Here is an 18,222-nt window from a genome sequence, read left to right as displayed (position 1 = left end):
AAAATCTACATCTGCTTTATTGACTACACCAAAGCCTTTGACTATGTGGATCATAACAAACTGTGGAAGATTCTGAAAGAGACAGGAATACCAGACCACCTTACCTGCCTCCTAAGAAGTCTCTATGCAGGTCAAGAAGCAAGTTAGAACTGGACATGGAACAACAGGCTGGTTCCAAATAGGGAAAGGAGTACGTCAAAGCTGTATACTGTCACCCTGCTTATTTAACTTATATGCAGAGTACATCATGAGAAACGCTGGGCTGGATGATGCACAAGCTGAAATCACGATTTCTGGGAGAAATATCAATCACCTCAGATATGCAGATGACACCACGCTTATGGCAGAAAGTGAAGAACTAAAAAGGCTCTTGATGAAAGTGAAAGAGGAGAGTGAAAAAGTTGGCTTAAAGCTCAACATTCAGAAAACTAAGATCATGGCATCTGGCCCCATCACTTCATGGCAAATAGATGGGGAAACAGTGGAAACAGTGTCAGACTTATTTTGGGGGGCTCCAAAATCACTGCAGATGGTGACTTCAGCCATGAAATTAAAAGACACTTACTCCTTGGAAGGAAAGTTATGACCAATCTAGATAGCATATTCCAAAGCAGAGACATTACTTTGCGTCCATCTAGTCAAGGCTATGGTTTTTCCAGTGGTCATGTATGGATACGAAAGTTGGACTGTGAAGAAAGCTGAGCGCCAAAGAATTGATGCTTTTGAACTGTGGTGTTGGAGGAGACTCTTGAGAGTCCCTTGGACTGCAAGGAGATCCTAAAGGAAATCAGTCCTGAATATTCATTGGCAGGACTGATGCTGAAGCTGAAACTCCAAAACTTTGGCCACCTGATGTGAAAAACTGACTCACTGGAAAAGAGCCTGATGCTGGGAAAGACTGAAGGCAGGAGAAGGGGACAACAGAGGATGAGATGGTTGGATGGCATCACTGACTCGATGGACAAGAAAAAGAGTTTGAGCAAGCTCCAGGAGTTGGTGACAGACAGGGAAGCCTGGTGTGCTGCAGTCCACGAGATCATTAAGAGTCGGACACAACTGAGTGACTGAACTGAACTGATCCTTGGCTCACTACAATATATTCTACTAATACAATGAAGTGAAAGTAATCTTTTTATGTCATGTTATTCCCCACCTAAAATCCTCTATCTCTATCCCAAATTAATTTCAACCACTCAGAGACAATGCAAAACTGTTCCCTAATGCTGACAAGAGCTAGGTTTTGCTTCTGGTATTACTTTCTACTTGTTTCTCTTTCTAAAGGAAATAAAACATACCAAAGAGGATATATCTCTTCTTGAGTCGGCTCTGAAGCTGCCCAGGCTGCCCAGGTTCAAATCCTGGACAGATGAGCAATCTTAGGGAAACTGCTAAAGCCTCTCTGCTCTCAGTTTCCTCCAGTTAAGATCACTTTTTACACTCACTCAGCCATCAGTTGTTGAAAGCTACCTCGAGTCTCTGTCTTTAGGCTTCTGTCGGAGGATGCTAAATTGAACTTTTCCCAGGACCTCCAGAATTGGTACTAGGTCCAAAGATGGGAAGAAAAGCAGCCAACTACCCCACCGCCTCAGTTCAAGATCACCACAATAGGAACCAGCCACCTACCCTGAAAACTCGACACAGGGCTAGCCTAACCTCTGTCATCTCCCCCAGAAAATGATGGAAAAAGGAAAAGAAGTGTCATCCTCTTTGGAGGGAAATGAAAGAGTAGAGTCCTCGGGAGAAGCTGGAACTTCCCTCACCGATGAAATTTTGAATCTGGTTTCAGCTGAAGTTTTCTCCCCTCAAATACTTGTTAGGAAGAACAAAGTCTATGGAAGAGTTGAGAGAACAGTACAAGGAACTCCAGCATACCCTCTACCTTAGCAGGCATGCATCCTAAGTTGATTCAGTTAGTCTGACACTTGGTGACCTGATGGACTGTGGCCCGCCAGGCTCCTGTGTCCATAGGATTCTCTAGGCAAGAGTACTGGAGTGGGTTGCCATTTCCTTCTCCAGGGGATCTTCCCAACCCAGGGATGGAACTTCCGTGTCCTGCATCAGCAGGCAGGTTCTTTACCACTAGCGCCACCTGGGAAGCCCAAGAATAAGCAGTTGTTAACATTTCATGCTGTTTCTCTTCTTACTCTGTATAGCCACACATACTCACACATATATGAACATTTGCTGAACCATACCGAGGCTTGGCTGCTAAATACTTCAGCATGTATCCTCTTAAGAATGAGGCCATTCTCTTACAGAGAGAAAGTAAAAGCTGATAGAACCATGATACTATTATCACACCTAAAAAATGGAAGCAATCATTTCATAAAATAATCTAGTGTTCAAGACTGTGTTTTAAAATGAATGAAAATGAGAGAAACAGGGACTTCCCTGGTGGTCCAGTGGTTAAGAGTCTGCCTTCCAATGGAGATGACATGGACATAGGTTTGATCCCTGGTCGGTGAACTAAGATCCCACATGACCCAGGGTAACTTAACCCAGGGGCCACAATTAGAGAGTCTGAGCCCTGAAACTCCTGAAGCCCACACTCTAACATCAAGGGAAGCCCACACACCGAACTAGAGAAACCCTGCACGCTGCAATGAAGAAGCCACACGCCACAGCAAGGACCCAGCCCAGCCACAAACAGAAAATATGGGAAACATTAGAGAATCTGGTAACACTGTCACTACGGTTCCCTATAGCCTTTGTGTTAGTCACTAAGTCATGTCCGACTCTTTGTGACCCCATATTCTGTAGCCCACCAGGCCCCTCTGTCCATGGAATTCTCCCAGGCAAGAATACTGGAGTGGCTTGCTATTTTTCTTCTCCAGGAGATCTTCCCAATCCAAGGGCTGACCCAGGTCTCCTGTATTACAGGCAAATCATTTACCATCTGAGCCACCTATAGCCTTTATCTGGCAGGAAAAAGTAAACTAACATAGCAAAGGTGGAGGCAGTCACTAAAAAACAAAAGGAAATGCTAGTGTTTTTGATGCCGAGGAATTGAGATTTCTCAATAAACTATTTCCATCTAGAATTGGGATTGGGAGAATGTGACCCACCTTGGGCACTGATTGTACCAAGGTGGGACTTAAGTTAGTACGAAAAGAAGCCAGACTGTAATTTCCGAAGAGGGCTGCAATGACGTTTCCCACCCCACAGATTTTTCTAGAACCTTGACACTCCTCCCATTGAGAAGTGGGGTTTGCCTGCCCTCTGAACCTGAGCAGGCTTGTGAGTTGCTTGTAACCAGTAGCACGTGCTGGAAGTGATGCCGCTTGATCCCCAAGGCTAGATCAGAAGAGGTGAAGCTGTTTCGGCCTGCTGGGGGAGACACTGACGTTGAAGACCAGAGCTGCCATTCAGGAAGTCTGACTGCTGGAGGCCATGCATGATTTGAGAAAGCCCAAACCGGCCCACGGGGAGAGACCACTTGGAGAAGCCCTGAGACTACAATGAAAGAGAGAGCTGCCCACCCACCTCCAGCTTTGTCACTGTCCCAGCTTCAGCCACCAACTAATTACATCCATATGGGATCCCAAGGCAGAACTGCCCAGCTGGACCCTTCCCAAAAATCTGATCACAGACATGGTGAGAGATAAAAGGCTGATTGTTGCTTTAAGCCAACCATGTTTTGGAGGGACTTGTTACCCAGCAATAGTAACAAGAAAGAGGGTGGAGTACAAAAATAAAGTTGCAGAGAATGGCAGCCTGGCGCGCTGAAAATAATCACCTAATGACAGTAACAGCAGCTAGCATGTAAGCGCTTTCTGTCTATGAGCACCGTTCTAAGTGTTCAGCTTAATGAACTCATTTAATCCTCACAGCAATCCTAGATGAGTGTCATTATTATCTCTGTTTTACCAGAAACTGGGTAGAGAGGACAGTGGGGAATCGGATAAAAATGGAATTTGAACCTCGGTTGTGGCTTCAAATAAAAGGTGTTACCATTGAGGAACAGGTGACTTGGCTCTGCCAATCTGGGCATTTGGGTCCACCCCAGGCCACAGTGATTGGCTCTTGCACAGCATGTGACCTCAGCTGGCCAATCACAGTCAGCCTTATTACTTTGGGGGAGGGAACCTGAGATAAAGGTGCTTCCCTTTAGCTGGGGGATATGAATGAGGGTTCCTGTGGCCCAAAGCCTGCTCATGGCTCTCTTGGGAGATGCCCCTGGAAAAGGTCGGGTAGAGAGGTGAAAAGACATAGGGTCCTTGGTGACATTGCTGAACAGATGTGTCAATTTTAGCTCAAGTCAGGCAAGTGTGGAATTTCCAGTTACAAATTTCCTGTACCCTTTAAGCCATCTGAGTCAGCTTTTCTGTTCTAGTATCCAAGATTAATAAAAACATTTAACAACCAGTAATTTGGGCACTGAGCGATCAGGATGCTTCAATGTTGTGCCTCATAGTAAGGCTTTTTTTCCCCCCCTGCATTGTGGGAGGTCTGGGAAGTGGGGGAAGTTGGAGAGGTCATAGTAAGGGAAACATGCAGGTCTTGGGGCAGCACGATTTACCAACCAATACAGAAATAATCTAGTATCTCAACAGTCAACATAGCAGGATAGCTCGTCCAAACTGTGAAAATTAATAAACAGGAGTCTCACTTAAAATGAAGTTGAAGGGCTTCCCTGGTGGTGAAATGGATGAGATCCACCTGCCAATGCAGGAGACAGGGTTCCATCCCTGGTCTGAGAAGCCTCCACATGCTGCAGAGCAGCTAAGCCCTGTGAGCCACAACTACTGAAGCCTGAGAGACTATATTTGGTAAGGAAGAGTAGCCCTCCACTTGCCGCAACTGCAGAAAGCCTGGGAAAAGCAACAAAGATCCCGTGCTGCCAAAAATAAAATTTATTTATTAATTAAAAATATGAAGTGGAGAGGCCGTAAGGGGGAGCTGTTATGCTCTGCCTCTCTGGGGCAATTATAGACTGAACAGGAAGAGATGTAACTTTGTATTTCCAACCGGAAGAAGGTTACTGCTTTACTACCCAGTAGGAGGAAGGAACGGAAAAAGCAATGGCACCCCACTCCAGTACTCTTGCCTGGAAAATCCCATGGACGGAGGAGCCTGGAGGGCTGCAGTCCATGGGGTCGCTGAGGGTCGGACAGGACTGAGCGACTTCACTTTCACTTTTCACTTTCATGCATTGGAGAAGGAAATGGCAACCCACTCCAGCGTTCTTGCCTGGAGAATCCCAGGGACGGGGGAGCCTAGTGGGCTGCCGTCTATGGGGTCGCACAGAGTCGGAGACGACTGAAGTGACTTAGCAGCAGCAGGAGGAAGAGTTTCTTCTTGCCTGGCAACTCCATGGCCAATGAGAGAAAGTTACAGCTCAGCCAATGAAAAGCCACTAAACTTCAAGCTCCCAAGTTTCCTCCAATGGACTTCCTCCAAGAGCTCCGCCCAACCCTCCCCTCTATAAAAGAATGTTCTTCTGCTTTGTTCTCGCCAGTTGCTTGTGCTTCTCTGTAGAGTGCGTATCCCGAATTATAATTTCCTGTTGTTCCCAAGTAAACCCAGTTTTGCTGGTAAAATACCTGGCTTATTGTTTCAGGCCAACAAAACAATATTGGCTTTACTTGCTGGCTGACACAACCCTCTTCTGACATGAGCTGGTGTGAATGAATTTCTGTTTCCTGCAACTGGGGGGAAAAATACATCCTCTTATGAACTCGAGTCATGAATCAAACCTTTAGGAAATAACAAATAGCAGTGAAATCTCACTTTAACCGTATGAGGTCATTTCAGCTTCGGGTCAGGCAGAAACACTATGGAGATTTTGCCAAGGGATCCGCACCCTTTGGCCCAGCAATTCCACCTCTGGGACGCACAAGGCTGTGCATCGAGGCATTATTTATAATGGGAGGAAATTGGAAACAGCTTCAATGTCTGGCAACACTGCCCCGTTGAGTAAACACCATACAAACATTAGAGATTGTGTTTACACAAAGATGTTTTAACAAGGGAACAGCTTACGTTTTAAGAAGGGAAAAAGCAGGACTGTATAAACAATTTGCTCACATAGTTATGTAAAACACACACACACACCACTTTTAAAGCCTGAGTAAAATAGAAAACGCTGAAAGGAAATACATCAAAATCTTAATTACAATAGTGATGTGGGATTGGGAAAGTACTGTCTTTTTCTAATTTTCTCTATTTTCCAAATTGTGCTTAACCAACAATGAACTCTTCTTTTTAATTTTATTTTCAAAAATTTTAACTTAGGTCGTGAACATTTCCAAACCGATACCAAAAGCAGAGAGACAATAAAGCCACATAGGCCCATCAACCAACTTCAAGAAATATCAACATTTTGCCATTTCATCTTCTTTCCCCTCTGTTTGGGACTATTAAAAAAATACAAGTGATGGACATGCTTATTCTTAAATACCACAATGAACCTCAAAATAAAGAAGGGGTGCATATTTTTATATAACTACAATGCCTTATCAGAGCTAACAAAATTTAAAATATCACCTCTTGTGCGTGCTAAGTCACTTCAGCAGTGTCTGACTCTTTGTGACCCTATGGACCATAGCCCTCCAGGTTTCTCTGTCTATAGGATTCTCCAGTCAAGAATACTGGAATAAGTTGTCATGCCCTCCTCTAGGGGATCTTCCTGACCCAGGGATCAAACCTGCTTCTCCTGTGGCTTCTGCATCACAGGTGAATTCTTTACCACGGAGACAACGGAAAAGGGCCTGTCATCTCCCAATTATTTCTTATTCAAGTTTTCCCCCCATTGTTCCCAAAACATCGTTTTACAGTTGTTCTGTTTGAATTGGGATCTAGACAAGGTACATTTACTTTTTTTAAATATTCTAGCTTACAAACAATACAAGTCATCAATGGCTGGATATCTGTGTGTATTCCGTTTTGACAAATGCATAGAATTGTATAACCACCACCGCAAGCAGGATTCATGGCAGTTCTGTCACTCCAAAAATTCCCTCAGGCTTTGTAATCAAACATGTTTGCTTTTTATCTTTCTGTATTTTTTTTTCTAATGGAGAAAAAGCAGCAATCGGTGGTGGTCGAAGCCCTGAAGTTATGATTTCAAAGCACAAGGTTAAGTAGGAGACCAGAGCGCCAGTCCTGCTCTAAGGCTTGGGGTCTTCCTCTTTTGGAGCCTCAGTTTTCCCATCTGTAAGATGGGTGCAGTGAGGACCCAGGTTGTAAGGAAGGGCTCCCTTCCTTACAATTATAAGGAAGCGCTCAATGATGGCAGCGGTTAGCCTGACTTGCCCTTCCTTCTTTATTCACAGCCCCACAGGTTGAGCCATCTCCTAATGTGGGGACCAGGTCTGCCCAGAGTGGCCACGCCCTCCTTTTACCCTCTCCTCCCTTGCAACCAACATGACATTGTGTTCTGTGGTTTTTACTTTCAATGGCACTGGAATTCACCACCTCTTCCAGCCCAGAGTCCCCAAGGCCTGTCACATCTGGGGTCCCTGCCTGACCTCCTGTCTTCCCTTAAGTCATCTGGGCCCCCTCAGCACCCCACCCCCAGCCCCCAGCTTCCTAAATGTCACCACACCCTCTGGCATGCCGCTTGGCTATCACAGAGACCGGCCAAGCACTTCCATTCGCTATACAAGATAATTTCCCATAATAATCGGGAAATGAAATGAATAATATTAATGGCCAGAAAAGAAATATGAAGGCTGAACTATTCTTGAACCTCATCTATATAAAATCCTGCCAGTAAAAAAGAATTTAAAAATAAATTTTACAGTACAAAAAAGAAAATAAAAAGCCCTGCTATTTATTCAAAGTTTATTGAAAGATTTAGAGTTGGAACGTGGTTCCTTTGGTTACAGTCTAATGTAATAAAAGTTTATGTAAATAGTTGTGAGTTTTTTTCTTCTTGAGGAGAGAGAGATTGTGAAGGAGGAAGGGAGACAGGGAGGGAGACAGAGAAAAAGAGACACGGAAAGAGATAGAGAGAGAGTGCAAGCAAGAAGGTTGTATTTCCAGTGACTACTTAGCAGGAAGGGTCAGTGCTGAGTCTCACCTCCCAGACACTGGCCCTGAGCACTTGGGGGGCTCCCTGCAAAGTGTCCCCCCATCAGTACTCAGGGAAAGGGCATCTCAGGAGCATTAACTTCCCGCTGCCTGGGTGGGAACCCAGAAAACCCATCCCTCTTCCCTTCCCCCACCCCCAAGACCTCCCTGATACACTGCCTCCCCGCTAGCTGCCAGAGTGGGAAGATGTGCTTAGTAAACTGGGGAAAGTAACTGGGGCGGAGGGGCTGGGTGTGTGGCTATAAAAGCAAATTGTGTAGGGAGAGCAGGGCCCTGAGGGCTGGAAATGTCTTGTTTCTTAAGCTGAGTGGTGGGAATATGGAGGGTTCATTGCATTTTGCATTCTTTTGTTTTGTTTCTTGAAGTTGTTTATTGAAGTCGCACTTGCAAAGCAGGACAGACCATCAGTGTTCAGTGGAGTGAATTTTCACCAACTGAACACACCTCTGTCACCAGCTCTCCAACCAAGGTGGGCTCCTTTCAGCCCATCTGCCGTCCCATCAGAGTTGCCCTCATTCTGACTTCGTGACATGGACTGGTTTTTCCTGTGTTGAAGTTGATGTAAATGGAATCAGAAAATGCATTATCTCAAATGTCTGCCTTTTTCCACTCAACACAATGTGGGACTCATTCTTGTAATCATGTGTAGTTATAGGTTATTCTGGTAGATCCTGCTGTGTGGCTGTACGCAGTTTATTTATCTGGTCTCTGTTGGTGAGGGAGTGAGCCAAGTGGAAAGAGTCCTCGGGGCAGAAGGAACAGCCAGTGCAAAGGTCCTGAGGCGAGAACACATCTGGTTTCTTAGAGACAGAAACAAGGAGATCCATGTGCCTGGAGAAGAATAAGCAGGGAGGGGAAGGAGGTGTGGAATGAAACCAGAAGCAGATGGTGCAGTGTCCCATGGGCTGCAGTGGGGGCCCCAGCTTTTACGAGTGAGATGGAGCAGGGGAGGGACTGGATCTGACTTGGGTGTTTAGAGTCCTTCTAGCTCAGCGGTTCCCAATCTTTCTGGCACCAGGGACCGGTTTCATGCAAGACGATTTTTTCCACGGATGGGGTGGGGATGGTTTCGGGATGATTCAAGTACATTACATTTATTGTGTACTTTATTTCTATTATTATTACATCAGCTCCATCTCAGATCATCAGGCATTAGATCCTAGAGGTTGGGGACCCCTGCTCTATCTGCTTGAGAAAGGGACTCAGGGACAGGGGTGGGAGCAGGAAGTCTGGGTAGGAGGGCGGTACACAGGTGGAAGCAGGGAAGTTATCCAGAAGCATTTAGACCCAGAATACACTTTTCCTCTGTTATTAGTGTTGTATTTCATTCACTCCTACCATCTTACTTTGTGGTTTTTAAACAATATTTATTTATTTAGCTGTGCCAGGTCACGTGGAGAAGGCAATGGCACCCCACTCCAGTACTCTTGCCTGGAAAATCTCATGGACGGAGGAGCCTGGAAGGCTGCAGTCCATGGGGTCACTGAGGGTCGGACACGACTGAGCGACTTCTCTTTCACTTTTCACTTTCATGCATTGGAGAAGGAAATGGCAACCCACTCCAGTGTTCTTGCCTGGAGAATCCCAGGGATGGGGGAGCCTGGTGGGCTGCTGTCTATGGGGTCGCACAGAGTCGGACATGACTGAAGTGACTTAGCAGCCAGGTCATGTGTGTGTGTGCGTGTGTGTGCTCAGTCGCTCAGTTGTGTCCAACCTCTTCACAACCCTTTGGGCTGTAGCCCACCACACTCCTCTGTCCGTGGAATTTTCCAGGCAAGAATACTGGAGTGGGTTGCTATTTCCTACTCCAGGGGATCTTCCAGACCTAGGGACTGAAACAGCATCTTCTGAATCTCCTGCAATGGCAGGCAGATTCATTACCGCTAGCACCACCTGGAAAGCCCGAGTCAGGTCTTAGTGGGATCTAGTCCCCTAAACAGGGATTAAACTGGAGCCCCTTGCATTGGGAGCTCAGAGTCTTAACCACCAGATCACCAGGGAAGTCCCATTACTTTGTGGTTTTACTGTCCTCATTTTTTTTTTTTTCTATGCTTCCTGCCACCCTTGCTCTTATTAAGACTTCTTTGAAGTGATTGTGGTTTTTGTTTACTATGTCATATTTTCTTACTCTTCCTTTTCCCTGTACTAATTTGGAATCTAGGTACCACTTCTATTCTTTTAGCAGTAATCCTTGAAACTTTACTATACACACTGTAAAGAAAATCAGATCTGAAGTTTAATTAAAAGTTTAATCTTCAGACCAAATACTACCTGGAATGTAGAGCATTTTATCTTTATCTCCCCACTTATACTGATATTGTTGTCCAGAATTTTAGATCTCTCACTTCTCAAAACATGTTTTTAATTTTTTTTTTAGATAAATTCACATTTACCAAAAAAAGTTGCCAGACTAAGAACAGTATAAAGAACACTCATATACTTTTTACTCAGGTTCACCTCTTGATAATATTTTTACTCTCTTTTAAAAATACTTGTATTTATTTATTTTCCAGCTGCACTGGGATCTTCTTGCTGCATGGGCTTTCCTCTAGCTGTAGTGAGCAGAGGTTACTCTGTTGCATTGTGTGGCTTCTCTCGATGCAGAGCGCTGGGTCTAGGGCAGCAGGCTGCGTACTTGCGGCACAAGGGCTCAGGAGTTTCAGTCCCCTTGCTCTAGAGCACAGGATCAGTAGCTGTGGTGCTTGGGCTTAGCTGCTCCAGGGAATATGCAATCTTCTCCAACCAGGGATCGTTGGCAGGCAGATTCTTTACCACTAAACCACCAGGGAAACCCCATTTTTACCCTCTTTAACATTTGCTCTGTTAGGTGGGTGGGGGGGAGTTGTATAATTTGAAGTTAAGATACACCATAGCCTTTCACTCCTAAATAATTCAGTGTGCATTTCCTAAGAATATCAATATTCTCTTACATAACCACAGTACAATGACTAACTTTCATAAATTTAACATTAATATGCAAAAGTTTCCTGCTCTACTATTTGTATTCCAATTTTGTCATTGACCCAATAATGTTCTAATTTATATCAAGAACCTAACTTTTCTTCCAGTACAGGACAGGAAGATATATTGTACGACACAGGGAATACAGTCAATATTTTATAATAACGATAAGTGAATTGTGAATCACTATTGTACACCTGTAACATATAATATTGTACATAACTACACTTCAATTAGGAGCTTCCCCAGTGGCTCAGCAGTAAAGAATCTGCCTGGAACGCAGGAAACGCAGGAGAAAGCGGTTCAATCCCTGGGTCGGGAAGATTCCCTGCAGAAGGACTTGGAAACCCACTCAGTGTTCTTGCCTGGGAAATCCCAGTGACAGAGGAACCTGGAGGGCTAGTCTATAGGGTCGCAAAGAGTCAGACACGACTGACGCGACTTAGCAAGCATGCACATACTTCAGTTAAAAAATACAGGACGGAAGATCTTTTAGGGGTAGACCTGACAGAATTTGCTTACAGATTTGATGTAGGATATGAAGGAAAATGTCCAATTCCTGAAATATTCTGGGGATTCACTGGACCCAGAGGCACATATGTCAGGAACAGTGTCTCTATTCATCTCCCAGCCTTGCTTTTGCCTGTGTTGGCTTCACTTTGAGACTAGGTTTTCCCTCAGGAAGTCCCCAACGCTCCACGCTCGTGCCCTTCCCGCACAGCAAGTGTAGGAGGCCCCTCCCCGACAATCCCGCAATACTCCGAGGACTGACTCTCATTGGTCCGACTTCAGGGCCACCCCCATTCCTGAACCAATTGCAAAGGCTAAGGGGAGGGATTCACTCATTGGCCTGGCCTGGAGTCTTCCAGTGGGGTCAGCCTTATGGACTCAAAGTGAAAAAGGTAATTCTCCCAAAGAGAGAGAATGAGCAATAGGCATACAAAACAACACCCGGTAAGGACCTGCATTCCAGTGGTTCTCAGAGTCTGGTCCCCAGATCAGCAGCAGCCCCTGGGAACTTATTTGAAATCCAAATTCTAGGTCCCTTTTCCAGACTTACTGGGAGTGGAACCCAGGATTCTGCCTTTTAACAAGCCCTTTAGGTGATTCTGGTGCCCTAGTTTTAAGATCGAAGCTAAGTCGCTACAACAAAGAGACTTCAAAATTTGTTGTTGTTCAGTTGCTAAGTTGTATCCGACTCTTTGTGACCACATGAACTGCAGCATGCCAAGCTTCCCTGTCCTTCACTATCTCCCTGAGTTTGCTCAAACTCATGTCCATTGAGTCGGTTATGCCATCCAACCATCTCATCCTCTGTCGTCCCCTTCTCCACCTTCCCTCAATCTTCCCAGCATCAGGGTCTTTTCCAATAAGTCAGCTCTTTGCTTCAGGTGGCCAAAGTATTGGAGTTTCAGCTTCACCATCAGTCCTTCCAATGAATATTCAGGGTTGATTGGTTTCATCTTCTTGCAGTCCAAGAGTCTTCTTCAGCACCACAGTTCGAAAGCATCAATTCTTTGGCACTCAGCCTTCTTTACGGTCCAACTCTCACATTCGAAATGACTACTGGAAAAACCGTAGCTAAGAAGTTTATTCTCATTGAATACCCACAGATTAAATAATCCAAGTTAGCAACATGGTGATTCCGGGACCCAGGTTCTTTCCACTCTGACACACAGCTGTTCTGTGGAATTAATTGGAAGCAATCCCCAACCATCCTATTACTTCAGGATTATTTTTGAACAGTTCAGAAAAATGGCCTCTGGAGACAAGCTGCCTAGGTTCAACCCAGACTCTGCCACTTAGTAGCTGTGTGATCTTGGAGAAGTAGTTTCCTTACCTCTCTGTGCTTCAAATGAGGGAAATGGAGATGGTAACAGAACCCATTTCACAGGGCTGATGTGAGGATTAAATGAGATGATATGTATAAAGCAGCATAGTGCCAGGTACGTAGGATGCACTATCTATGTATTAGCTATGATGATGATGGTGATAGTGGTGATGAAGAAGGAAATGACATTGACGACGGCGACGAGGATGACTCTAGCCAGCAGACCAAAGGTTGAAAAGGAGCAGTCGATGCTAGCTATTCAGTTCAGTTCAGTTCAGTCGCTCAGTCGTGTCCAACTTTCTGCGACCCCATGAATTGCAGCACACCAGGCCTCCCTGTCCATCACCAACTCCCGGAGTTCACTCAGACTCACGTCCATCGAGTCAATGATTCCATCCAGCCGTCTCATCCTCTGTCGTCCCCTTCTCCTCACAGCCTTGTCTAACTCAATGAAACTAAGCCATGCCCGTGGGGCCACCTAAGATGGACGGGTCATGATGGAGAGGTCTGACAGAATGTGGTCCACTGGAGAAGGGAATGGCAAACCACCTCAGTATTCTTGCCTTGAGAACCCCATGAACAGTATGAAAAGGCAAAACGATAGGATACTGAAAGAGGAACTCCCCAGGTCAGTAGGTGCCCAATATGCTACTGGAGATCAGTGGAGAAATAACTCCAGAAAGAATGAAGAGATGGAGCCAAAGCAAAAACAATACCCAGCTGTGGATGTGACTGGTGATAGAAGCAAGGTCTGATGCTGTAAAGAGCAATATTGCATAGGAGCCTGGAATGTCAGGTCCATGAATCAAGGCAAATTGGAAGTGGTCAAACAAGAGATGGCAAGAGTGAATGTCGACATTCTAGGAATCAGCGAACTGAAATGGACTGGAATGGGTGAATTTAACTCGGATGACCATTATATCTACTACTGTGGGCAGGAATCCCTCAGAAGAAATGGAGTGGCCATCATGGTCAACAAAAGAGTCTGAAATGCAGTACTTGGATGCAATCTGAAAAATGACAGAATGATCTCTGTTCATTTCCAAGGCAAACCATTCAATATTACAGTAATCCAAGTCTATGCCCAACCAGTAACGCTGAAGAAGCTGAAGTTGAACAGTTCTATGAAGACCTACAAGACCTTTTAGAACTAACACCCAAAAAAGATGTCCTTTTCATTATAGGGGACTGGAATGCAAAAGTGGGAAGTCAAGAAACACCTGGAGTAACAGGCAAATTTGGCCTTGGAATACGGAATGAAGCAGGGCAAAGACTAATAGAGTTTTGCCACGAAAATGCACTGGTCATAGCAAACACCCTCTTCCAACAATACAAGAGAAGACTCTATACATGGACATCACCAGATGATCAACACCGAAATCAGATTGATTATATTCTTTGCAGCGAAAGATGGAGAAGCTCTATACAGTCAACAAAAACAAGACCAGGAGCTGACTGTGGCTCAGATCATGAACTCCTTATTGCCAAATTCAGACTGAAATTGAAGATGCTAGCTGATGACTGTGTAAATTCTGAATAAGCATTGGCCACTAGGGGGCGAGGGTAGTTTGGGACGCGCTTGCTCGGTGACCGTCAGGGGGCGCTGCGGCGCTTGTCTGGCGAGAGGGGACATCCTAGGTTATATCCCTCTGGACATTCCGGAGGAGAACGCGCTGGTCTCTGCACGTGCCAAGGGCCCCCCAGCGCCAGAACTAAAGGTTAGTGTGAAGGATGTAGGCGGGAAAAGAAATAGATGTTCGGCACACCCTCTCGTCTCGGCGGTGGATGAGAGGGATATTTGGGTCTCTCAAAACCCCACCCCACACCCAGGATGCTGAAATTTCATCCCAAAGTTTTCCAGCACTGTTGGCCACCCCCGGCCCTGTTCTTGGGACATTTAGATAGCAAGGCGGTCGTGGCAGGGGTGGGGGGTCATCGGATAATTATGGGCTGCCTAGGCACAGGCGCTTGAAGGAATGATAGTATTTGGGAATTGCCCACAGCATTTGTGTGTTTTTTCTTCTGTAAATGTCCAGAGCGTTCAACAGATTCTCAAAGGGATCTTTGAACAGAGACTGTTCAGAACTCTATCTCTTCCTCCAGGAAGCCTTCCCTGATGTCCTCTCAGACTAGGTCAGGTGCCTCCTACCCTGGGAACCTACAGCCTCTAATCTTCCTTATCCCAGCCCTGACCCCTCTCCTGTGACTCTCCCATCTCAGTACAAATGATCATGTCTGATGATGCATTGTCTTTGTCTCTGACAGGAGCTCAGTGAAGGCAGAGACCAGGGATTGCTTGGGTACTGGAAGTGTCACCAGCATTGTTCAAACCAGCACTGTCCAACACAAGGAGTAACGTACAAAAGAAAGGGGAGGGACTTCTCTGGTGATCCAGTGGTTAAGAATCTGCTTTGCAATGCAGGGGACATTGGTTTGATCTCTGGTCCAGGAAGATCCCACAGGCCTCAGGGCAACTAAGCCCATGGGCCACAGCTACTGAAGCCCACGTGCCTAGAGCCTGTGCTCCGAAACAAGAGAAGCCACCACAGTGAGAAGCCCACTGTCGCTGCAACTAAAGAAGGCCTCTGAGCAGCAATGAAGACCCAACACAGCCAATAAATAAATAAATATTTTAAATAAATTTTTTTAAAAGAAAGGAGAGGACATTTAAAAGATATTGCCTTCCTGACCTGTAGCCTTTGCAGAAGCTGTTCGCTCCATCTGGAACACCCTCCTGCACTGCTTGGTCTGGCTCATTTCCCCGTATTGTTCAGGTCTTAGCTCAGACGTCTTCTCCAAGGAACCTCCCTAGCTCCTACCTCCTGCTGCTGCTGCTGCTGCTAAGTCGCTTCAGTCGTGTCCGACTCTGTGCGACCCCATAGACAGCAGCCCACCAGGCTCCTCTGTCCCTGGGATTCTCCAGGCAAGAACACTGGAGTGGGTTGCCATTTCCTTCTCCAATGCATGAAAGGGAAAAGTGAAAGTGAAGTCGCTCAGTCCTGTCTGACCCTCAGTGACCCCATGGACTGCAGCCCTCCAGGCTCCTCCGTCCATGGGATTTTCCAGGCAAGAGTACTGGAGTGGGGTGCCATTGCCTTCTCCAGCTCATACCTCCTAGGGCTGGGCTAAAGTTCGTGTTCTCAACACTCATTTTTACAAAGTAGGTATTATATAGAACATATTTGTTGAATGAATGAATGACAGGTCAATGTCTGGGCTAGGTTCCCTGTGTCAACTGACAGGTCACTTCTTGACTCCCTCTGTGGAGTTTTCTTTTTAACTGCTTTATTGAACTGCATACCATGCAACTCACCCATTTAAAGGATACAATTCAGGCTTCCCTGGGGGCTCAGTGGTAAAGAATCTGTGCGCCAATGCAGGAGACACAGGTTCAATCCCTGGTCTGGGAAGATCCCACATGCCTCAGAGCAACTAAGCCCACGCGCCACCACTACTGAGGCCCTGAAGCCCTCTTGCCTAGAGCCTGTGCTTGGCAACAAGAAAAGCTGCTGCAGTGAGAAGCCCACACACTGCAAGGAAGAGTAGCCTCCACTCGCGGCCACTAGAGAAAAGCCCTCACAGTAGTGAAGACTCAGCACAGCCAAAAATAAATAAAATTATAAAAGAAATAAAGTGTACAGTTCAGTGGGTTTCAGTGCAAAATCGTGCAACCATCATTGGCTTTGTTGGAGCTTTGAGCCCCTCACAGTCTGACACCCCTCCCAGCTAAGGTCCCTGTGCTAGCTTTCTCACTGCCCCACGGGAGGGGGAGAGAGTCTGGCCTCAGGGAGGGAGACTGAGTGAAGAACGAGCTCTGGCCACCTGCCCTCGCCATCTGATCAGGGTTATGGTAACAGTCACTGAGCACTTGCCAGGTGCAGGGTGCAGTTGTAAGCACTCGACAGATGGCTCACGCAACTGCCACCAGCACTCCTGCAGATCAGGCGCTATCTGTGTGACCCTCTACGTGGCACCAGGGAGAAAGCGACCCTTCCTGAAGCTCATGAGGGGTCAGGTCAAGAAAGGGCCCCTGTTCCCCATTTACACAACTTGAGCTGAACCTGAAAGATTGAAATCGGTCTCTCGCGGAGCAGATCCACAGAGTGGTTATAACCGATATTTTTGTCTAAAATAAGGAGGGAATTCCTTGATGGTCCAGTGGTCAGAACTCTGTGCTTTCACTACTGAGGGCCCAAATTCAATCCTTGGTCAGGAAACTAAGCTCTGGCAAGCTGCAGAGCGTGGCCAAAAAAAAAATTTTTTAATGGGGAGATTTCCCTCTCTGTTCCATCCAACCCTTAAGCAGAGTGTCCCTGGTTGTGTGTCCTTTCCCTTGTACTTTGACTTTATTATCCTGCACCAGCTTCCATGTCACCTGGTCCCTGAAGCATTTGTGTTCAAGACCCTCACACTAACAGGGGGGTGAAGAATGACTCAGGTTTGAATCTGTGTATTTATTTTGATTGTGCTGGGCCTCCATAGCTTCATGGGCTTTCTCGAGCTGTGGTGCATTTGTGTATGGGGTTCTCACTGGGGTGCTTCTCGGTGCAAAGCGTGGACTCTAGGATGTGCGGAGGCTCAGTAGTTGCAGCTCCCAGGCTCTAGAGCACGGGCTCAGTAGTTGTGGCACAGGGCTTCTGTTGCTCTGTGGCATGTAGGATCTTCCTGGACCAGGGACTGAACCTGTGTCTCCTGCACTGGCAGGGGAATTCTTATTCACTGGACCACCAGGGAAGTCCAGATACAATCTTTCGTATTTTTTTTTTCAGTGTTAAAGAGCTCCCCCACTCCCAACTGTCCCCAGTCCGCTAAGCTTACTCCCATTCAGACCATTTTTTGTTCTTTCAGAGAGAAGAACAGTGGATTCCTTACATGGCCAGGAAGCAGGCAGGGACCAACGGGGAGGGGGGGTACAAGCTAGACTCTTTACCACCACACACAGAGTTCATCCCGGCTTCCACATGTCCTTGCACAGGCCACCCACCAAGAGTGCCACTCCCTGCCTACCACAGCCAAATTCCAGCTGGAGGCCCGGTCTGGACGTCCCCCTCCAGAGACTCCTGCTCCCACCTCCTCCCCATGGCCCACTTGCACCAGAGAAGCTTGAAACTCCTTTGGGAAGTAAAGGAAATCTGGGGTTCCCTCTAGCTGAGTAAGGAGGGAGCACTCTGATCAGGGGTTAGGCTACCCTATCCTACCCCTTCTTGAGGCCTACGGCAGGGGGAAGTTAAAGCTATGGACAGGATTTATCGGGAAGGGCAGGAGTATTAAAAATCCAGAGGTATGACCTCGAGATTAGAGACAGAATGAAAGAGGGAAAGAGAAAGTCACAGAAACAAGGAGAATTAGGCAGAGAAAAGAAGCAGAAAGACAAGAGCCAGAAGACAGAGACAAAG

This window comes from Bos taurus, chromosome 18 (assembly GCF_002263795.3).
Source record: "Bos taurus isolate L1 Dominette 01449 registration number 42190680 breed Hereford chromosome 18, ARS-UCD2.0, whole genome shotgun sequence".
Classification (NCBI taxonomy): Eukaryota; Metazoa; Chordata; class Mammalia; order Artiodactyla; family Bovidae; genus Bos; species Bos taurus.
The sequence above is the reverse complement of the archived record's forward strand: the minus strand, read 5'-3'. Positions refer to the sequence as shown.